We start from the raw sequence: 24,316 nt of genomic DNA, 5'->3' as shown, positions 1-24,316 counted from the left end.
GGGTGTTAGTCAGCTGTCACAGGCTGCTTCCTGGGGGTGGAGGCCTGGTCGAGGACCGGGCCGCGGGGACACTAAAGCCCCGAAATCATCTCAAGATAACCTCAAGATACATCAGGCAACAGTTGCATTATAAACATATCGTACATCAGGCAGCAGTTGCATTATAAACATATCGTACATCAGGCAACAGTTGCATTATAAACATATCGTACATCAGGGAACAGTTGCATTATAAACATATCGTACATCAGGCAACAGTTGCATTATAAACATATCGTACATCAGGCAACAGTTGCATTATAAACATATCGTACATCAGGCAACAGTTGGATTATAAACATATCGTACATCAGGCAATAGTTGCAAACAAAAAAATATGCTAGGAAGGTATCCTGCATTGCCCGAGTCTTTTTCTGTCTCCCATTTGTTCAACTATCTATCCATTCATTTATCAATCCATTTATTTATCCATCTATCCACCTATTTTTTATCTATACATGTATCCATCCATCTATCGATCTATCTATTCATCCATCCATCAATCTACCTATCCATCTATATATCTATCTATCCATCTATAAATCTTTCTATCCAGCCATCTATAAATCTATCTATCCAACTATTTATCCACCTCTCTCTTTATCAACCCCATCTATCCATTTAGCCACTTATCCATCGATCTTTACATTTACCCATCCACCTGTATATCGATCTATCCATCCATCTGTATATTAATCAATACATCCATCAATCAATCCATCTATCATTCTATCTATTCGTCTTCATCATCAAAATCATAGTGCCTCAAGACTCATTGTGCCTCAAGGCTCTGTCCTGGGACCTCTGTTGTCTATATAAATATAAATGGAACTGTTCGTTTGTGCATAACCGCTAATCTCCGAAAGTTCTTCACCGATTGCTTTGAAATTTTTACACAACGTTCCATTCGCATCCGGCCAGGTTTTTATATACATACTATATAGATGTCACGTCTGTGACGGTAAAAAAAAATGTTTTTTTTTTCCCTGAAGAAAAAAGACATCCGGCATTTCATGTGAGGGAAATCTTCGAAACCTCTTTACCGATTGCTTTGAAATTTTGACACAACGTTGCATTCGATTAGGCGCGTTTTTTTATATATCTACTATATACATGCCTCACCTGTGACAGGAAAAAAACATGCTTTTTTTGAAAAACAGCGCCATCTGTTGAACGTAAGAGCAACACACGCTGTAAACTCCAAAAGTTGTACACCAATTGCTTTGAAATTTTTACACAACGTTGCATTCGAATAGGCGCGTCTTTTTATATATCTTCTATATAGATGCCACACCAGTGACACGTAAAAAACATGCGTTTTTAAAAAAACAGCGCCATCTGTTGCACATAATAGCAACATGCACGCTATACTAAATATGTCACGAATTATATTTCAATGTTTCCGATTGCATTGATAAATTTTATTTTCATAGATTTCGCATTATTTTATTTGTTATTCAACTATTTTGTGTGACATTGTGTTGGAATTGAGATGTGTTATTTAACATACCGTTCGTTTCGTAAGTATAAGTATAGAACTATGCTTTTCTTGAAAAACAGCGCCATCTGTTGCATGTATGAGGTTATCTTGAGATGATTTTGGGGCTTTAGTGTCCCTGTGGCCCGGTCCTCGACCAGGCCTCCACCCCCAAGAAGCAGCCTGTGACAGCTGACTAACACCCAGGTACCTATTTTACTGCTAGGTAACAAGGGCATAGGATGAAAGAAACTGCCCATTGTTTCTCGCCGGCGTTCGGGATCGAACCCGGGACCACAGGATCACAAGCCCAGTGTGCTGTCAACTCGGCCGACCGGCTCCCCGACATGAGCAACACACATGCTATACTAAATATGTTACAATTCCATTTCAATGTTTCAATTGCATTGATAAATTGAATTTTCATAGATTTTGATTTATTTTCATTTTCATTTAATTATTTTGTGTGAATTGCGTTGGAATTAAGCTGTGTTGTTTAGCATACCGTTCATTTTGTGAGTATAGTTAATTTTTTATTTTTTCATATTTTCATTTCATTTTTTAACTGTTTTTCTTATATTTCAGTGATGGGAACATCAGATCACTTGATGTTCCCAATTTTCTGATGGGAACATCAGACCATTTGGGAAGACATCGGACGAGGGAGTGGGGAATGGTGGGGATGACGAGGGGACGGAAGTGAGAGATTGTGGGGAGGACGAGGGGACGGGAGAGTTTGGGATGGTGGGGACGAGGGGATGGAGGAATGGAGAATGGTGGAGAGGATAAAGGAACAGTGGAGTCTGGCTTGGTGGGAAGGAAGAGGGGATTGTGGAGTGGGGAATGGTGGGGAGGACTGGGGGACAGGGAAGGTTGCTGTGGCTCAGCAACGCCTGGCCGGGTACTGCTAGTTCATAATAAAAACTTAAACTATTACACCTGAACCTTAACAAACCATTACACCTTAACAAGCCATTAACTCTGTGCCCGGTATCGTGTCCACAGTCTGAGGAGGGCCGCGTCCGGATACACTTCAGAAGTGTTATGCATATTAATTCGAAAATTACCATAATGGTGTTTTTAACATGACCTTGTGAACTGGTTATTTACCAGCGGTGTGGCCCGAGGGAAGGAGGTGATGGGTGTGGTGAGGAACGGTGAGGGACGCTGGTGAGAGAAGTGAGAGAGAGGGGCCTCTGAGAGCTATGAGGGGCGTAGGTGAGACTGACAAGGAGCGCTGGTGAGGGTGATGAGAAGTTGATGAGAGTGGTGGGAAGTTAGTGAGTGTGGTGGGAAGTTGGTGAGAGTGGTGGGAAGTTGGTGATAATGGTGGGAAGTTGGTGAGAGTGGTGGGAAGTTGGTGAGTGTGATGGGAAGTTGGTGAGAGTGGTGAGAAGTTGGTGAGTGAGTGGGAAGTTGGTGAGTGTGATGGGATGTTGGTGAGTGTGATGGGAAGTTGGTGAGTGTGATGGGAAGTTGGTGAGAGTGATGGGAAGTTGGTGAGTGTGGTGGGAAGTTAGTGAGTGTGGTGGGAAGTTGGTGAGAGTGGTGGGAAGTTGGTGATAATGGTGGGAAGTTGGTGAGAGTGGTGGGAAGTTGGTGAGTGTGATGGGAAGTTGGTGAGAGTGGTGGGAAGTTGGTGAGTGTGGTGGGAAGTTGGTGAGTGTGATGGGAAGTTGGTGAGTGTGATGGGAAGTTGGTGAGTGTGATGGGAAGTTGGTGAGAGTGATGGGAAGTTGGTGAGTGTGGTGGGAAGTTGGTGAGAGTGGTGGGAAGTTGGTGAGTGTGGTGGGAAGTTGGTGAGTGTGGTGGGAAGTTAGTGAGAGTGGTAGGAAGTTGGTGAGAGGGGTAGGAAGTTGGTGAGTGTGGTGGGAAGTTAGTGAGAGTGGTGGGAAGTTGGTGAGAGTGGTGGGAAGTTGGTGAGAATGGTAGGAAGTTGGTGAGTGTGATGGGAAGTTGGTGAGTGTGATGGGAAGTTGATGAGAATGGTGGGAAGTTGGTGAGTGTGGTGGGAAGTTGGTAAAAGGGGTAGGAAGTTGGTGAGTGTGTTGGGAAGTTTGTGAGAGTAGTGGGAAGTTGGTGAGTGTGGTGGGAAGTTGGTGAGAGTGGTGGGAAGTTGCTGAATGTTGTGGGAAGTTGCTGAGTGTTGTGGGAAGTTGCTGAGTGTTGTGGGAAGTTGGTGAGTGTGGTGGGAAGTTGCTGAGTGTTGTGGGAAGTTGGTGAGTGTGGTGGGAAGTTGGTGAGAGTGGTGGGAAGTTGGTGAGTGTGGTGGGAAGTTGCTGAGTGTTGTGGAAAGTTGGTGAGTGTTGTGGGAAGTTGGTGAGTGTGGTGGGAAGTTGGTGAGTGTGGTGGGAAGTTAGTGAGAGTGGTGGGAAGTTGGTGAGAGTGATGGGAAGTTGATGAGACTGGTGGGAAGTTGGTGAGTGTGGTGGGAAGTTGGTAAAAGGGGTAGGAAGTTGGTGAGTGTGTTGGGAAGTTTGTGAGAGTAGTGGGAAGTTGGTGAGTGTGGTGGGAAGTTGGTGAATGTGGTGGGAAGTTGGTGAGAGTGGTGGGAAGTTGCTGAGTGTTGTGGGAAGTTGCTGAGTGTTGTGGGAAGTTGGTGAGTGTGGTGGGAAGTTGGTGAGTGCGGTGGGAAGTTGGTGAGTGTGGTGGGAAGTTGGTGAGTGTTGTGGGAAGTTGGTGAGTGTGGTGGGAAGTTGGTGAGTGTGGTGGGAAGTTGCTGAGTGTTGTGGGAAGTTGGTGAGTGTGGTGGGAAGTTAGTGAGAGTGGTGGGAAGTTGGTGAGAGTGATGGGAAGTTGGTGAGAGTGGTGGGAAGTTGGTGAGTGTTGTGGAAAGTTGGTGAGTGTGGTGGGAAGTTGGTGAGAGTGGTGGGAAGTTGGTGAGTGTGGTGGGAAGTTGGTGAGTGTGGTGGGAAGTTGGTGAGAGTGGTGGGAAGTTGGTGGGAGTGGTGGGAAGTTGCTGAGTGTTGTGGGAAGTTGGTGAGTGTGGGGGGAAGTTGCTGAGTGTTGTGGGAAGTTGGTGAGTGTGGGGGGAAGTTGCTGAGTGTTGTGGGAAGTTAATGAGTTTGGTGGGAAGTTGGTGAGAGTGGTGGGAAGTTGCTGAGTGTTGTGGGAAGTTGGTGAGTGTTGTGGGAAGTTGGTGAGTGTGGTGGGAAGTTGGTGAGAGAGGTGGGAAGTTGGTGGGAGTGGTGGGAAGTTGCTGAGTGTTGTGGGAAGTTGGTGAGTGTTGTGGGAAGTTGGTGAGTGTGGTGGGAAGTTGGTGAGTGTGGTGGGAAGTTGGTTTGTGTGGTGGGAAGTTGGTGAGTGTGGTGGGAAGTTGGTGAGTGTGGTGGGAAGTTGGTGAGTGTGGTGGGAAGTTGGTGAGTGTGGTGGGAAGTTGGTGAGTGTGGTGGGAAGTTGGTGAGTTTGGTGGGAAGTTGGTTTGTGTGGTGGGAAGTTGGTGAGTGTGGTGGGAAGTTGGTGAGTGTGGTGTGAAGTTGGTGAGAGTGGTGGGAAGTTGGTGAAAGTGGTGGGAAGTTGATGAGAGTGGTGGGAAGTTGGTGAGTTTGGTGGGAAGTTGGTTTGTGTGGTGGGAAGTTGGTGAGTGTGGTGTGAAGTTGGTGAGAGTGGTGGGAAGTTGGTGAGTGTGGTGGGAAGTGGGTGGGGGTAGTGGGAAGTGGGTGGGGGTAGTGGGAAGTGGGTGGGGGTAGTGGGAAGTTGGTGAGAAGTTAGTGAGAAGTAACTTTCGACTACCGAAATGGGAGGGGGACGAAGCGATAGAGTCAGAGTTGGGGGGACGGGAAGAAAGCAATGCCTTCTTACCCGCTGAAGGAGGTGGAAGGAGAGGAGCCAGGCTTTCGTTTTTGACTCAAAGAGACAAGCGTTCCAGCAATAACGTACTGGGCGACAGACTCAAGGGACTCAACAAAAGAAGAAGAACGGGAGTGAACAACATGAAGATTGCTAGGAGGATGATGGACATCAGCCTGGACAGACAGGTGGCGTAGAGGGCTAAGAGATAGTGAGGGAGGAACGGGCAGAAGGATCGTGGGGAGAAGGAAAAGAAGACACAGGAAACATGACGGACAGGGTAGGAAGGGGAAAACGCCAGAAGGAGAATCAGGAGGGAGACCTTCCGGGACAGGACGTAAAGGAACAAGCGAGGAGGTGGTGGGCGTGTCCAGATCCAAGGCCTGGGAACGATTGTGGGACCGAGGAAGGTGGAAAGGACGAGGAGAGGTAGAACGCAACACGCGAGCATAAGATTAGCTAAAGAAAGGGTGGAGACGGCGTACTTGGCGTCTTGCCTCAGGAAAAGTCAAACGATCCATGTGTTTCAAGTTGAGAACTGCTTTCTCAAGCTTATAGTGGATACACCTGTGAGAGAAGGTAGGGTGGGCCTCACTGCAATTGAGTCAGCAAGCCTGGGGAGATAAGCAATCTGTTTTAGAGTGGCTATCGTTCCCACACAGGGGGCATAGAGAAACAAGACTTGTGCATTTCAGGGCACCATGCCCAAATTTCCAGCACTTATTACAAAGTCTAGGAGAGGGGATGTACTCCTGAACGGAGCACCTGACACCAGCAAAAGTGATAGAGGGTGGAAGGGTCCTACTATTAAAGGTGATTTTCACAACTCGAAGGGGGATGATGGCGGCGACCACGAGGGGGTCGAATGACCGTGCCCACCTGGTGGAAAGGATGGCCTTGGGCTTCGAGGGTATGTTTAATATCCTCATGGCAGTCTTTCTGGTCCCTAACATCAGTTGCAACATGGAGTGGGAGGAGAACAGGGCCAACACTGGCATTTAACCAAGCGTTTTTGGAGACCCAAACAGGGGTATCCCCACTGCAGGACAATGCGGCTAAACGGGTAGCTGCATCTGGTGAAGTAGCAGCGACGACACGTTTACCGAAATAGGTGGGGTTAAAAGTAACAGGCATCCACCGAGTCAATACGGTGTTTATGGGGGAAGAAATCGTCAGGAGGTGTAGAATCCAGAGGGAGGAGATCAAAATGTTTAGCCCACAAGGCAAGACCAAACAAGGCTTGGTATGTATTAGTATAGGGAGGGATCATGCGAGTGCGGCTGTAGTGAGGACAACGTTGAGACCCCCCAGAGAAAGAGGGGTTGAAAGGGGCAATAGTCGCAGTGGAAGACTGAGCCGTGCCAGGGGACGAGGTGGGTCACCGCTGGGGGCGTGTGGCTCGACCCAACCACAGAGGAGGGAGGGGAGCCGGGGGAAGTAGTCAGAAGGATCAAAGGAGGAGATAGGTCTGGTCCAAATGTAGCGGGGACTACAGAGCCCGGTCTTCCAACACAGTCCGACTCAGGGGTTTGGTCGGTCACCCCAAGAGCCTGAGACGTCATCAGAGGAACAGTATTCAGCGATATGAAAATGAGAGGTAATACTTTCATTCACGAATGTGTCCCCACACCCATCACGGAGCCAATATTAAAGGATAGGCCACCCAATAAGAGACATGTAGCCAGTATTGCCGGGGGGCCCCCCTTGGGGTGTGCCGTGAGTATACGCCCCACAATCATCATTTTAAGAACCGTCAATCCGTCGAGATCGGGTTCAATAACGAAAGGAGGAGTGACAATAAAAGGGTCCCCTCACTCGAGACGTTGGGTACTACAGTTCTAGGGGTGAGAGAGTATGCCTCCCCAAACACCCGGCATCAAACAGAAGAAGTCTGAAAGAATAATCAAAACTGACAAAAGGTCGGCAGGAATGACAATTAGAAAGGAGAAGAGGGGGTGGGGGGAGGGGGAGAAAAATGAAACACAAGGAAAAGGAAAAGATTTCTGGGAAAATTGGTGAAGACAGCAGCAGGAGCATAAGGCTTCAAAAGGACAGAGGACTGACCTATGGAGCATCACACTTCGGCAGCCGCCTACTAAGCCCCCTCACGACGACAACGGGCCAGAAAAGGAGAGGGTAGGTGGGGAAGGAAGGAAGGAAGGAAGGAAGGAATTATCAAGGGAAAGCGCCAAGCCATTACGACTATATAGCACTGGGAAGGGGTCAGGATAAGGATTTGGGATGGGACGGAGGGAAAGGAATGGTACCCAACCACTTGGACGGTCGGGGATTGAACGACGATCTGCATGAAGCGAGACCGTCGCTCTACCGTCCACCCCAAGTGGTTGGGTGTTTTTTTTTTGTTTGGTTAATTATTGACAAACAGAGTGTTGAGGAGCTTGTGAGGTGGTAGTGAGATTGGCAGCGACGCGATGATAGAAGTGAAGAGGTGATGAGAGTGGATGTGAGGAATGATGAAACTCTAAGAGGATAGCGAGAGGTGATGGGGCGGTGAGAGTAGCAAGGTAAGAATGGTGAGAGGATAACGATAGCGGTGATAAAGAGGTAGAAAGAGAGAAGTGAGGGGAGACTTTCCAAGCAGTTTTTTTAGTATTATTATTTTTTTTTACCACAGACGTGGCCACACATTTACAATGCTAAGCAACATATATACATTTTCTTCTGTCCTCCATGCACAGGGTTAGAGATCTGTTAAACATTTAGTTCAGGGGTTTATTGAACAATCAACCACAGAAGGTTATTGTAGTACTTTTAAAGTGCTAATCTAACCTACAGACATAAATACATAGATAGATACACAGAGTTACGTATGCCCTACAGAAAGTGGTCGAAGTATCTTTTACAGTGTTATTAATGTGCATTTAACAAAGGTAAAAAGTAATTCTGATCAGCTTCCACATATACTTTATATGCATACATACATACACATATGCACACACATACATACATACATACATACATACATACATACATACATACATACATACATACATACATACATACATACATACATACATACATACATACACATACATTTATGGCTCTCCTACTCTGAGAGGGTAAGATAGCTGATAGAGAAACTAGTGTGTTATTAAGCACTTTATTGAAGGTGATTAAGATGCTTTTACAAGCTCAGGTTATATAGCTATATCACATATATACATTGTATAGTTAATATATTACATGGTCAATCTTGGGTACAAGTCCAATATATCATCATGTGTTCCAGTATTGATATAGTAGTTACACAGTTCAGCATACCTCAGCCCAGGAGGGTGAAAGTCAGTCAATATGGGACATTCTACAATATAATGTTCAAGAGAGTGCATGTTTTCTCTTTCACAAAGTTGACACATTGTGTACTCGACCTTTGGGTTTTGAGAAAGCTGCCAGATACGTCTATATCCCAGACGTATTCTGGCCACTATAACATCACATTGCCGGGTTCTTGCTCTATTAGTCCCATATGTGAATGTCTCCTCACGATATCTATCATAATATTTAATGCTACAACTTTCAGGTCTTTGTAAATTTGTTAGGTCGGTGAGATTTTCATTAGATATTTGTTTAAGTATTCTCTTTGTCACTGCTAATGAAACACCCATATCAATAATTTCTACCACAGGTTTTCTCCAGGCTGACTTAGCAAGCACATCAACAGTGTCATGCCTTGAGATGCCTACATGTGATAGTATCCATAGGAATTTAATTTCAAATCTGTTTTCATTAGCAGCTAAAACTTTCATTAGAATATCACTGAATATTTTCTGGGTGTCACTACTATGTGCGTTCAATGCCAGGAGTGCACTCTGCGAGTCACAGTATATAAGTCCACTGCCTTTGTCTTTAAAAAATTCAGTGGCAAGGTATATGCCTGCAAGTTCGGTTTGAGTTGTACTTGCCCAGTCATTGACGCGCTTCATTGCTGTATGTACGAGAGAAGATTGTTCAAATATATTACATGCACATCCGGTACATCGTCCACCTTCTTTTACAGAGCCGTCGGTATAGCACTGATACACATCGTTACCCCATACTCTGAGTACTCTCAGTGATGCTTTTCTGTGTTAACTGTTTTAATAATGTACAGTGCACACTATCTTTCTTGGGTGTATTTACAAATGCAACTGATAGATCCCAGTCATCCCATTAAGTAATTGGCTGATTAATCATTAATTGAGTTGGGTACATATTTAATATTTTGATGGAGCTGGCTACCTTGTAGAACCAAAATGCATAATCAGATTTCGCTCTTCTTCTAAAGACCTCAGGTGAGTGTAGCATATTAGAAAGTTTAACTTGAAACTTCATGTGTTGCAGAGATCTACTCAATGCCTTCACACCGAAAACTGTGCTAATAGACAAAATTCTCTCACTTGTGGTAGGTAATTTTAACTCTGCTCTCATATTAACTATTCTCGTGGACTTTGGAGCCCTAAGGATGAGACGCATAGCTTCATTTTGCAAGGTTTCAAGAGATTTCAGCTCTTTGTCTGTATCCAGTGTGAGATGTAGAGCATTGTAGTCAATCACAGAGCGTATAAATGATACATAAAACATTCTAGCAAGTCTCACGTTAATTCCATGATTGATACAACAAGGACCCGCAAGGGCTTTAATCTCTTCCAGAGTCTCCTCTTGAGAGAAGAAAGGTACCCAGGGTCGTTAATGGGGACACCAAGGTATCTGTAAGACTCGCAGTTCTCAAGTTATCGCCCATCTATATGATAATTGGGTGGTGGAATACCACACGGAATGAGGGCACAAGTTTTCTGTACAGAGATAAGGAGGCCACATTCCTCAGCTCTTGTAGCAAAAGCATCCAACAGAACTTACATTCTAGGCTCGGAGGCAGCCTGTAAACATATATCATCAGCATAACAACTGACCGTGTCTTCATTATTAGTTGGAAGATTTTTATAAGTTTATGCATTAAAACGTTGACCAACAAGGGGCTGAGGACCCCTCCTTGTGGAGTTCCCATGTGGTTGGCGGCAGGACGACCATCGCTGTCCTGCCCTACGTGGAGCCTCACATTTAACGTGATATAAGGAGATTGTAAACGTGGCTATCGTGAGATTTATTTTGCAACATTTATTTTCTTAGGTGGAAAATTTTAATTAGGTGGAAAATATAGAGAGGACGCAAACACAGTGGCCTCCTTACCAGAGCCTCAGATATTAACACCAATTAAAGCATCCAGCACTTCCACTAACACGATAACATCATTTATATTTGTCAACATCCAGGGTATAAAAACACGCAAATCCAACAAAGTTCACTTTATAGATGGTCTCCTTCATGAGGCAAATGCAGTGTTTGCAGCCCTAACGGAAACTCACACAAAGGACGACCATGATGGTGAAATATGGATCTCAGAATACAATCTCTTCAGATGTGATAGGAAACACCGGCTTCAGGGTGGGGTCAGCCTCTACATCAAAGACACACTCATCTGTACTGAGCTGCTAAACACCTCAAATGATATGGTGGAAGTGCTGATAGTCAAAATAGAGATCCTAAATGTAGTTGTTGTCCTTGTATATAAGTCACCGGAGGCAAACCCTCAGCAGTTTAAAGACCAACTAATGAAAATAGAATACTGCTTGGCAAACCTCACAAATCCAGCTCCAAACATCATCCTGCTTGGGGACTTCAACCTACGGCACCTGAAATGGAAGCACCTGGCTAATACAGTAATATCAGAAAGAATACCAGGAAGTAGCCTAAATGAACAGGCACATGCAAATGACCTGCTACGGATGTGCGATAGGTTTGCCTTAAACCAGCAAATAGTAGAGCCAACTAGGAAGGAGAACACGCTGGACCTCATTTTCACTAATAATGATGAGTTGATCGGGAACATAATGATTACAAATACCTGTTACTCAGATCACAACTTAATTGAAGTTCTGACAACAATGGGGAATGGACCTTCAAAACCAGTCCAGATTCCCGGTGGAGGAGATTTCAGCAAATTCAACTTCAATAATAAACGGATAAACTGGGAGCAAATAAACCAGGACTTCACAGAAATAAACTGCGAAGAACAACTAGGAAATGCAAACCTGAACCAGTGCCTGGAAAAAATAAGCTCAGTAGCACTAGAAATATGTTCAAACCGCATACCCCTAAGAAAAAAGAGAAAGAGATCCAGATTGGACGGGAACGTCGTTCCCTATATAGGCGAAGAAAACGAATCGCGGAAGAACTTGAGAGTCGCACCCTATCTCAAGAACGGCGAAGAAGGTTAGGTAGAGAAATAGAAACAATTGAACTCAAGCTACAAGAATCATACAAAACCCAGGAGAGGCAAAGAGAGCAAAAGGCCATCAGTGAAATAGAGAGAAATCCGAAATATTTTTTCTCCTATGCAAAATCAAGATCAAAAACCACATCTAGTATCGGGCCCCTGCGAAAGGGAGATGGAACTTTCACCGATGACAACAAAGAAATGAGCGAGTTACTGAGGAAGCAGTACGACTCTGTTTTCAGCGAGCCATTAAATGCACTAAAGATTGATAACCCAAATGAATTTTTCATGGATATGATACCAACATCAAATCATATAACAGACGTCGCCCTATCCCCACTAGATTTTGAAGAAGCCATAAACAGTATGCCTATGCACTCTGCACCAGGCCCGGATTCTTGGAACTCCATATTCATCAACAACTGTAAAAAAACAGTATCGCAGGCCCTTCACATTCTGTGGAGAGAAAGCCTAGATACTGGCGTTATCCCTAACATACTAAAAACAGCAGAGATAGCACCACTCCATAAAGGAGGAAATAAGGCGGAGGCAAAAAATTACAGACCGATAGCACTAACATCGCACATCATAAAAATTTTTGAGAGAGTGCTAAGAAGTAAGATCACAAAATACATGGAATCACAGCATCTCCATAACCCCGGACAACATGGTTTCAGAACATGGCGCTCTTGCCTGTCGCAGTTGCTGGACCACTATGATATGGCATTAGATGCTATGGAAGACAAACAAAACGCTGATGTAATTTACACAGATTTCGCAAAAGCTTTTGATAAATGTGACCATGGTGTTATTGCACATAAAATGCGTTCAAAAGGAATTACCGGGAAAATAGGCAGATGGATCTACAATTTCCTGACTAACAGAACTCAATGTGTAATAGTCAACAAAATAAAATCCAGCCCATCAACCGTGAAGAGCTCAGTCCCCCAGGGGACTGTGCTTGCTCCAGTAATTTTTCTCATCCTCATATCGGACATAGACCAGAACACAACCTATAGCACTGTATCATCCTTTGCAGATGACACTAGGATTTTCATGAGAGTTGGCAACATAGAGGACACGGCAAACCTCCAATCAGATGTAGATCAGGTCTTTCTATGGGCTACAGAAAATAATATGGTGTTTAACGAGGATAAGTTCCAGTTCATGCGCTACGGAAAAATTGAAAATATAAAAACAGAAACCACGTACAAAACTCAGGCAAATCATAACATAGAACGAAAAGGCAATGTAAAGGATCTGGGTGTACTCATGTCGGAAGACCTTACCTTTAAAGAACACAATAAAGTAGCCGTCACAACTGCAAGAAAAATGACAGGTTGGATAACAAGAACTTTTCACACTAGAGATGCTATACCGATGATGATACTTTTCAAAACGCTTGTGCTCTCTAGAGTGGAGTACTGCTGCACAATGACAGCCCCTTTCAAAGCTGGAGAAATTGCTGACCTAGAGAGCGTGCAGAGATCCTTTACTGCTAGAATCCACTCAGTAAAACATCTAAATTACTGGGACCGACTAAAGAGCCTAAATCTGTACTCCCTTGAGCGCAGGCGGGAGAGATACATAATAATTTACACGTGGAAAATAATTGAGGGGCTGGTCCCAAACCTGCACACAGAAATAACACCACATGAGACCAGAAGACATGGCAGGATGTGCAGAATACCCCCGTTGAAAAGCAGAGGTGCAACAGGTACTCTGAGAGAGAACTCTATCAACATCAGAGGCCCGAGACTGTTCAACACGCTTCCACTACACATAAGGGGCATAACTGGCAAACCCCTCACAGTGTTCAAGAGAGAACTGGATAAGCACCTCCAAAGGATACCTGATCAACCAGGAGGCCTGGTCGACGACCGGGCCGCGGGGACACTAAGCCCCGGAAGCACCTCAAGGTAGCCTCAAGGTAGGTGTAGTGACGGTGATTAACGTAATTGGAGCTATTGCCCTCGTATTAATTTTAACTTATTGTGTCCTTAAGGGAGCAGACTCAATGTAATATATTATAGTTGAATGATTTTAATTAATGTATTGTTTCCCATGTGAAATAAATGTTGCCATTGTTAGCTTGAAGTTTTCCCTCCAGTAAAAGGGTTTGGTATGTATTTATTTATATATATATATATATATATATATATATATATATATATATATATATATATATATATATTTTTTTTTTTTTTTTTTTTTTTTTTTAGATATATACAAGAGTTGTTACATTCTTGTACAGCCACTAGTACGCGTAGCGTTTCGGGCAGGTCCCTGGAATACGATCCCCCGCCGCGAAGAATCGTTTTTTTCATCCAAGTACACATTTTACTGTTGCGTTAAACAGAGGCTACAGTTAAGGAATTGCGCCCAGTAAATCCTCCCCGGCCAGGATACGAACCCATGACATAGCGCTCGCGGAACGCCAGGCGAGTGTCTTACCACTACACCACGGAGACTGCGAAATCCTAAAGTAAAGTTGGTACAAAGGCTCTGAATAAAAGCCTCCTATCCTCTTTGTTGATATTTATAGAGGCTAAAATATCCTCCCTCTAATGTTTACAAACTTTCCACGTACCTCTGACGTAATCCTATTTAAAGCGAGTTTCTGTTTTGGCGTTTGCTGTCATTAAAATCTTGATTACATTATACCTGTTATGCTAAAATTCCAGCAACTGTTGATCTCTCTTACCCTGAAAGTTGTCAAGGTCTTTCTGTAGCACTATATAGTTCTTGTTCTCGCCCGTTGATTTGCAGCGTATGTAAATATTGACAGGTATGAGCATATTAACCTCACAGATCAGCAAATTATCATTTTGACCAAAGGAGTGGCCCTAACAGGAATTAACTCATTTATTTTTAGGGTTAATTAATGACAACATGGGATCATGAACTATAATATGGCTTTCATGTGATCAGTAACATACTGTGACGTAGGCTGACGTCATGCTGGCGTAAGCTGACGTCATGCTGACGTGAGCTGACGCCATGCTGACTCTATGCTGACGTAAGCAGACGCCATGCTGACGTGAACTGACGCCATGCTGATGAGGGAAATGCAACATAAATATTTTCTCATCTCCTTGTTATATATTCATAGACAGTTGCCCTAATACTGTCTTGCCCCGAGCTATTGTGAGAGCGACGGTCCATCAGTGAGGCTGTGGTGAGTGGCCCTTGTGGTGAGTGGCCCGTGTGGTGAGTGGCCCGTGTGGTGAGTGGCCCGTGTGGTGAGTGGCCCGTGTGGTGAGTGGCCCGTGTGGTGAGTGGCCCGTGTGGTGAGTGGCCCGTGTGGTGAGTGGCCCGTGTGGTGAGTGGCCCTTGTGGTGAGTGGCCCGTGTGGTGAGTGGCCCTTGTGGTGAGTGGCCCTTGTGGTGAGTGGCCCTTGTGGTGAGTGGCCCGTGTGGTGAGTGGCCCGTGTGGTGAGTGGCCCATGTGGTGAGTGGCCCGTGTGGTGAGTGGCCCTTGTGGTGAGTGGCCCGTGTGGTGAGTGGCCCGTGTGGTGAGTGGCCCTTGTGGTGAGTGGCCCGTGTGGTGAGTGGCCCGTGTGATGAGTGGCCCGTGTGGTGAGTGGCCCTTGTGGTGAGTGGCCCATGTGGTGAGTGGCCCTTGTGGTGAGTGGCCCGTGTGGTGAGTGGCCCGTGTGGTGAGTGGCCCGTGTGGTGAGTGGCCCGTGTGGTGAGTGGCCCTTGTGGTGAGTGGCACGTGTGGTGAGTGGCCCTTGTGGTGAGTGGCACGTGTGGTGAGTGGCCCTTGTGGTGAGTGGCCCGTGTGGTGAGTGGCACGTGTGGTGAGTGGCCCGTGTGGTGAGTGGCCCTTGTGGTGAGTGGCCCGTGTGGTGAGTGGCCCGTGTGGTGAGTGGCCCGTGTGGTGAGTGGCCCCGTGTGGTGAGTGGCACGTGTGGTGAGTGGCCCTTGTGGTGAGTGGCCCGTGTGGTGAGTGGCACGTGTGGTGAGTGGCCCGTGTGGTGAGTGGCACGTGTGGTGAGTGGCCCGTGTGGTGAGTGGCACGTGTGGTGAGTGGCCCGTGTGATGAGTGGCCCTTGTGGTGAGTGGCCCTTGTGGTGAGTGGCCCGTGTGGTGAGTGGGCCGTGTGGTGAGTGGCACGTGTGGTGAGTGGCCCGTGTGGTGAGTGGCCCGTGTGGTGAGTGGCCCGTGTGGTGAGTGGCCCGTGTGGTGAGTGGCACGTGTGGTGAGTGGCCCGTGTGGTGAGTGGCCCGTGTGGTGAGTGTGACGGTGGTGAGTGGTCCGTGTGGTGAGTGGCCCGTGTGGTGAGTGTGACGGTGGTGAGTGCCCCGGGTGGTGAGTGTGACGGTGGTGAGTGGCCCTGGTATTGGTACTGATGGTGAGTGCCCCGGGTGTTGGTGGTGGTGGTGGTGAGTGCCCCGGGTGCTGGTGGTGGTTGGGAATAACCAACAGTTTTCATACATACTTTGTATTTTAATACAACATTTTTTGTATTAACCACAAGTAGTTACTAAAAATTACTAACTTGTAAAATTAACCATAATCATTAATTTTATCAAGCGAGATATTCTGCCAAATCCTTCCTACTCCATGTTCCGTCAGGCAGCCACAGGAAAGTTCCACATATTATTGAATTTAATCAGAGTCCAGTTTATTACTTCCTTTACTAAGGATAATTGCTTACTAACAAGTCTATTTTCGTAGCACATTACTCCTTACTGGAACTTCCTTATTTAGTTAAAATTAAACACTCCGGTGGAAATTATTTAAAGCTAAAATAATTCCCCTTTATATTCCTCTCATGTATTTACGCTGCTTTAATAAACCGATTTACGCTACGAGAGGTTATATTATAATGCAAAACATTTAAAATTGACATAAATACTCGTCAAAATCTCTTCCTTCCCTAATTTACTCCAAAATACTTAAATTCATTTATACTCGAGGTATCTACCGAGAGCCGCGCATGCGCAATCGGAGTCAAGAGGAAGGAGAAGAGCGTGGGCATCCATCTTGCCGGAGTTACTGTGTTGCAGAGTTCCCACTAAGCCTAAATTGTTCCACAGTCACATCAGAAGAAAAACAACAGTAAAGGAACAGGTTATGAAATTAAGGATAGGGGCAGAAGGATTCACTACAAACGACAAGGAAGTGTGTGAGGAACTGAATAGGAAATTCCAGGAGGTCTTCACCTTAAAGCAAGGAGAAATTCCAGAGATAAGAGAGGGAATAGCTAACCAGGAACAACTGGAAGAGTTTGAGATTACCAACGGGGAAGTAAGGAATTGTTTACTAGAGTTGGATGTGACAAAGGCTATAGGCCCAGATGGAATCTCCCCTTGGATACTAAAGGAAGGAGCAAAAGAACTGTGCCTCCCGCTCTCCATAGTGTATAACAAATCACTGGCAAGAGGGGAACTGCCAGATATTTGGAAAGCAGCTAACGTAGTCCCGATATACAAGAAAGGGGATAGACAGGAGGCACTGAATTACAGGCCAGTGTCCCTAACCTGCATACCATGCAAGCTGATGGAGAAGATTGTGCGAAGAAAGCTAGTGGAGCATCTGGAGCGAAAGAACTTTGTAACACAGCATCAACATGGGTTCAGGGATGGCAGGTCCTGCCTCACAGGGTTACTTGAATTCTACGACCAGCAACAAAAATAAGGCAAGAAAGAGAAGGGTGGGCAGACTGCATATTTTTGGATTGTCAGAAAGCCTTTGATACAGTGCCACACAAGAGGCTAGTGAAAAAACTGGAGATGCAGGCTGGAGTGAGAGGGAAGGTACTCCGTTGGATACAGGAGTACCTAAGTAACAGGAGACAACGAGTCTGTGTGAGGGGTGAGGTCTCAGATTGGCGAGACGTTACAAGTGGAGTCCCGCAGGGGTCAGTCCTTGGACCTATACTGTTTCTGATATATGTAAATGATCTCCCAGAGGGTATAGAATCGTTTCTCTCAATGTTTGCCGATGATGCAAAAATTATGAGGAGGATTAAAACAGAGGATGATAGTAGGAGGCTACAAGATGACCTAGACAGACTGAGTGAATGGTCCAACAAATGGCTGTTGAAGTTCAATCCAAGTAAATGCAAAGTAATGAAACTAGGCAGTGGAAACAGGAGGCCAGACACAGGATACAAAATAGGAGATGAAGTACTTAATGAAACGGACAGAGAGAAAGATGTAGGAGTTGATATCACACCAAACCTGTCTCCTGAAGCCCACATAAAAAGAATAACGTCTGCGGCATATGCAAGGCTGGCTAACATCAGAACAGCGTTCAGGAACCTGTGTAAGGAATCATTCAGAATCTTGTACACCACATATGTAAGACCATTGGAGAATGCGGCCCCAGCATGGAGCCCGTACCTTGTCAAGCACAAGACAAAGCTTGAAAAGTCCAAAGGTATGCCACTAGACTAGTTCCAGAACTAAGATGCATGAGTTACGAGGAAAGGCTGCGGTAAATGCACCTTACGACACTGGAAGACAGAAGAGTAAGGAGAGACATGATCACAACCTACAAATCCTCAGAGGAATCGACCGAGTTAACAAGGATAAACTATTCAACACTGGTGGGACGCGAACAAGGGGACACAGGTGGAAACTGAGTACCCACATGAGCCACAGAGACGTTAGAAGGAACTTTTTCAATGTCAGAGTAGTTAACGGATGGAATACATTAGGCAGTGATGTGGTGGAGGCTGACTCCATACACAGTTTTAAATGTAGATATGATTGAGTCCAGTAGGCTCAGGAATCTGCACACCAGTTGATTGACAGTTGAGAGGCGGGACCAAAGAGCCAAAGCTCAACTCCCGCAAGCACAAATAGGTGAGTACACACACACACGCACAGAGGGCCACCCTCCCCCACTCACCCCCTTCCCCTCACACACCCCTCTTCCCAGAATATTCCTTCTCCCCCACCCCGAAAGCCCTCCCTTCTCCCACATGCCCTCCTGTCTCCCCTACCCCCAAGCCGTCCGTTCTCCTCCACCCCTCTAAGCCCCCATAAAAACATAGGAAGGTGGACCTTCCATAGTGGAAAGGATGGAACGACACGAGGAGAAATATTGGTAACACGAACCGAGAGAGAACCTTGCAAGCGAGACGTACAGAAAGGAAAGGCGGTGAAAGGGAACAAGGTCCACAGGAGCTGTACTGATCAAAGCACGACATAAGCGAGAGCGAGGGTGTGGTAGGGACCGCGCAAATTAGCGAAGACAGTAGCAATCACGGCGATCCTGTAGAGACAGGATGCTGGTTTCAATATACAGGCTCTGGGTAGAGTCAAACGAAAGGCACCAGAGCTGTGGTGTAGTCCAGTATGAGGAAGAGCATCAAGACGACGAAAAGTGGAGGGACAGTCAGACGAGTAAGCAGGGCAGCCATAATCGTGTTTAGACAGCACGAGAGAGGAATGCAAAGAGAGGAGCGTGCGCCTATTAGCTCCCCAGGAAGTATGGGACAAGACTTTAAGTAAGTTAAGGGCCTAGGAGCATTCAACTGGGGTGATCAAGACAAACAAGTGTCAAATTTAATCCCAGAAGTTAAGCAGAATCCTTATACAAATGAGGATTACCATAAATCAACAGGGGGGGGGGGGTCGAATAACGACTTGCTTCCTAGTAAAGGTCATAACACAAGTCTTAGCTGTAGAGTACTTGAAGCCATGATTGGTGGCCTTGGACGACACGGTATCAATCGCAAGTTGAAGACGCCGTTGGAGGAAAGGCGAGTCATCACCTTGACAGCAGAGAGTAAGATCGTCAACATAATAGTGGAGAAAATGTCAGAAGAAGGGAGGAAAGAAGACCATTGAGAGCAACCAGGAAAAAGAGTTGTGTTCAAAACACTGCCTTGGGGCACACCTTCGTATTGCCAAAATAAGGCAGAGAGAGTGGCACCAAGCTGCACTCGAAAGGAATGACAAGAGAGGAGGAGAGGGAGATTACCAGGAAGGCCAAAAGAACGGAGTTGGAATAGAATATGGTATCTCCAGGTGGTGTCATGCGCCTTTTCCAGATCAAAAAGGACAGCAACCATGGAGGTCTTCACAGCAAACGCAGTACGAATATAGACCTCTAAGTTCACGAGGACATCAGTCAAGCTGCAACACTTGTGAAAGCCAATTGAGAAGGGTGAGGAGGTGATAGCGTTCCATGAACCTCATCAGATGGACATTGACCACACGCTCAAAGTGTTTGCAAACGCAACTTGTTAGAGCAATAGGCGGAAGTCTTTAGGGGACGATCCTAGAAAACCAGCTTTCCAAATTGGAAGAACAGCCACCTCAAGCCAGTCCTCAGTGACGGACGAGGACTCCCAGACACTGTTATATACACTCAATAAATACTGAAACGTGCAAGGAGGGAGATGGCGAAGCATTTAAATGAAAATCATCTGAGCCCACCACTATAGAACCCCAGAGGGCCAAGGAAGACTGGTGTTCTGAGAGAAAGGATCGTTATGGGAAAGCTGAAGGTGAGTGCGAAAATCTAAGGGACAAGATTCAAGAAGGGGCTTACGAGAAGGAAAGAAGGAGGAAGATGAGAGCCGAAGTTAGCAGACGAAACGTGTGAACCCAGTTCGGTCGCGATAGACACCAGCTCCGTCACATGAGAACCACAAAGGTAGAGGACTGGCGAGCATAGTTTGCATGCAGCCAGGGCATGCACTTCCGCGAGCCCCAGGAGGTAGAGCGAGGAACAGAGCAGAGGGCAGCATACAAAACAGTGTCATGAAAGATGCGGTGGGCTCGGGGGAGAGGCAGATTTGAGAGGTTGGAAAGAGTAATGCATAATGAAGAAGTTCCAGTCAACCCTGGCGAACTGCCACTTAGGGGAGGGTGTAAAGAAAGGGAAACTAGGATGGGAAAATGGTCACTTATGTAGGTCATCAAGAACCCGCCAGGTGAAGTCCAAATTAAGAGAAAATGAGCTGAGATAAAGAACAAGCCAGGAAAGAATTCGAGTTCAGGAGTCAACACGAGTGTGCTTACCAGAATTCAGAAGAGACAGAAGAAAAGACAACAAATGGGTCAAGAGGGCTGCCCCGGGTGTTCGTCAGAACATCCCCCCCCCCCCCAGAAGGTATGTCAACAGTTAAAATGACCCAAAAGGAGCACAGGCTCCAGCAAGAAGTCCAACAGGTGTTTAAGATCAGGAAGAGAAAGCGGGACATTTCGGGGGGAGATAAATGGAATTGACTGTTTACCATATACTCACAAAGATACAGGCTGCTGAACACTGAATGGACAACTGAAAAAGTAGGAGGACGAAGGGAATATCATGATGGATCAAAAGAGCAGTAGAGTTATGAACCCCAGCAAAAATTGGAGGGGGAAGAGAGTAAGGAATAACGACGGAAGTGGTTATTCCTTCCGTTATCGGCTCCAGGATCCGATGCGAGTGCCACGAATCGGCTCCTGGAGACAAAGCGGTAAAAACTGAGCAGTCAGAAGATGGAATTCGTGGAAGTTGGCTTAAAAACCACGAATATTCCACTGAAGAACAGACAAAAAAAGCGAGAACAGAGACAGAGATTACAAGGGAGAAACAAAGGCAAAGAAGAAGAACACACTACACTAAGGAAGATCGGAATCAGAATCAGTGAAATCAGGATGACGGGTGCTATGACCCCCAGATAGCCTTTTGAGGTAGGTGCCTTCTGAGAGTTATTCTGCCCACATGACTGAAAGTAGGAGTCAGCAGATGGAAGGTAATTAAACAAATGTCAATGAATTATGATTGAATAAAGACAATATGAGGACAAGCATCTTATCGAAGCTAGTTGAGATAAGAAGTCGACATTTTGATCCGATGCCGTGACGCAAACGGAGATCGTAAAGCATCACTCGAGTTCCGACAGTCATCCAGGATAGACGTACGTCAGTGCCTCCTGGGAAGAAATAAGATTATAGTTCTCGGTTAAGTGTTTGAGTGAAGGATACAGTGTACAACTGGTGAGGAAACTGCCGAGGACGACGTACGTCCTTTCTCTGCGATTTTGAACGATATTAGGGGCAGCTTTAAGCCTATATATGGTGGTCGTGTCCTGTGTGGACCCTACTGTGAGATATCCTTTGAGTAGACGAAATTGAGAATGTATTTCTGTGTGAAGCCTGCCCGGCGACTTCGTGAATTCAAGTCGGGACTGTGAGAAGCATTTAGAGACAGTCCAAGAGTATTTATGGACGACTTTGGGCGAGAGCCATAATTGGAGCTTCGTGAGATGTGTTGCCGTATCATCTTGACTGCGGTAAGCCCCCTTTATCATATGATGTAATGATGTATTGTTTGTAAGTGCTTGATCGTGTGCCCAGCGATCAGTGAGAATATTAGTGGATATAGGTTAGATATTTTATGAAAATATTGAAGGTATATAGTGAGTTAGAGGTAAAATGACATGATGGGGGCAAGAGCGACACATGCATGCTCGCCGGAGATCAGTAAGCGACTGATGAAGCAGAGCCGCTGGCGTCCCGTGGAACGAAAAATTCAGCATGAATTTGTCCAACAATAGGGGTGTACCCATTATGGCAGGTCTGACGCACGGTAGGGTATATCCGGTGATGAAGTTTATATGTCTAAATATAAGTTATTTATATTTTATCTAGAGAACATGTTATTATGGCATAGTAATGGAATTACAGGTTCGTGTGTGGAAACGTTCTTGGAGGAGCTTCGTGTCTGGTGAATATTATAAGGAGTAGACCTTCAAGTGTAGAGTAGAACTTCAAATATAAAGTGGTACTTCATGTGTAGTGTAGCTACACGTTTTTTCGTGATGCTACATAGAGGAACTTCATAGGCACTGAGTGTGACTTCTAGTCGCAGCAAATACTGAAGAGCCTGCAGGAGTATCTACCCGATTTTGAGAACCCAGAGACAAATGTTAGTGTTGGGCCTCAGGACACAGAACAGAGAAAGGTATGGACACCATGATATGTTTGAAGGAGTGCTTGAAGGCATATGGCATGAGTGACGCAAAGTAAGGTGAGAAAGGGATCATTTTTCCTGTTGGGATATTTTATATGAAAGTTACCCAGTCGCAAGCAGTGAGAAGGCTCAGCTAAGCGCAAAAACCGAGCAACAGTCTAGTGTAATTTATTTGGTGATGAACTGATATCATGGAGAACGGGAACGGTTAACACGAAAAACGCTGGGAGGAGGATGGACAATAGCCTGAACAGGTTGCTGGTTTGTAGAATTCTATGTATTGTAATATTATATATATATATATATATATATATATATATATATATATATATATATATATATATATATATATATATATATATATATATATATATATATATATATATATATATATATATGTAGACAACTGAGTTTTGCTCTTGTCCCGGTAAGGATTCTTGAGAAAAATAGAGATACGGCTGTAAATTGGTTGACAATATTATGAGGGGGGGGGGGAATTATAAGATCATCCCAAAACAAGCAGAGTGTGGGTAAGTCGCGGCGGCTCCACAAGGGTGTGTTTTCATGACAAATAAGCCGGATAGGAGCCATTTCTACAAGTAAAGGTGACATTGAACCCCTCTCCTGATAAGGCGATTTCAGGGTGATCCTTCAATATGCACTCCAGTGTCCATTACTGATTGATGAACGGCAGCAGCAGTAAGTAGTAGTTACAATGGTTACTCTTATGTTATTAGGGAAGTTGTCGGGTCTGTGTTCGCTAGAAGTAGAGTTAAGCCAAGTTAAGTTTTAAAAACCCCTACCCTTGATACAAGGCATAGTCAAAGTTTGCAAAAATATTGGAGGCAAGAGAGCGGGAGGATGGACAAGAGGCGGACTGACAGAGTCCAGAGCGGGAGGAGGCATCAGGGAGGGACGATCAAGGGAAATGGGGGCAGGAAAGACAGAAACAGGAGAGGGCACCGGATCAAAGGCAGCATCCAAGAGGATCAAGGAACAAGGTAACCTCCATGGCAGGAACAGATGACTCTGCCTCTGAAATGGGAGGAGAAGCAAGGATAGTATCGGAGTCGGAAAGTGAGGAATATATCTAACCTTTCTTACACGCCAGGGAGGAAGAAGGAGAGGAGCCAGGCTTATGTTTCTGACGAAGAGTAACAGGCGTAGCATCAGCAGTGTACTGGGCGACCGCCTCGACTATTTCAACAGGAGAAGGAGAACGGGAACGGTTAACACGAAAAACGCTGGGAGGAGGATGGACAATGACCCGAACTGACAGGCAGTGAGGAGGGCCAAAAGCCAGAGGGGAGGGCTGAGAAGGAGTGGGGCGAGAATGGTCAGAGGGCACGGGAGACAAGACCGGAAGGAAACACCAGACGAAGAACCAAGAGAAAAACCCTCTGGTTCAAAACGCAAAGGAGCAGACGAGGTGGTGGTGGAGGTGACGGGGGTCCAAGGTCTCGAAACGGTTGTGATACTGAGAAAGCGGGAGAGGGTGAGAAGAAGAGCACCACCCGAGCACAATACATGCCAGAGAAAGAAGGAAGATGGCGAACTTGTCGTCTAGCATCAGGGAAACACAAATGATCACGATGTTTCAAATTGAGGTTGGCTTCCTCAATTTGCAGTGCACACATGCATGGGAGAAGGCAGGGTGGGCGTCACCACAATTGATGCAGAAGCTTGGGAAGAAGGGAACTCTGCCTTAGAATGACCCGAGGTTCCAAACAAGGGGCATAGAGACACCTGACTTGTGTACCGGAAGGGACCATGTTCAAATCTCCAGCACTTGCTGGAGAGGCGAGGAGAGGG

The 24,316-nt window shown here is 45.7% G+C and overlaps 1 protein-coding gene across 2 annotated transcripts in view; it reads right to left on the bottom strand.

The window, feature by feature from the left end:
- Window positions 1-24,316, bottom strand: part of LOC123760270 (uncharacterized) — a 743,064-nt gene that overhangs the window by 96,192 nt on the left and 622,556 nt on the right. The gene's annotated exons all lie outside the window — the stretch shown is intronic.

The sequence above is a fragment of the Procambarus clarkii genome, chromosome 39 (genome assembly GCF_040958095.1).
Source record: "Procambarus clarkii isolate CNS0578487 chromosome 39, FALCON_Pclarkii_2.0, whole genome shotgun sequence".
NCBI lineage: Eukaryota > Metazoa > Arthropoda > Malacostraca > Decapoda > Cambaridae > Procambarus > Procambarus clarkii.
The sequence above is the reverse complement of the archived record's forward strand: the minus strand, read 5'-3'. Positions and strand labels throughout refer to the sequence as shown.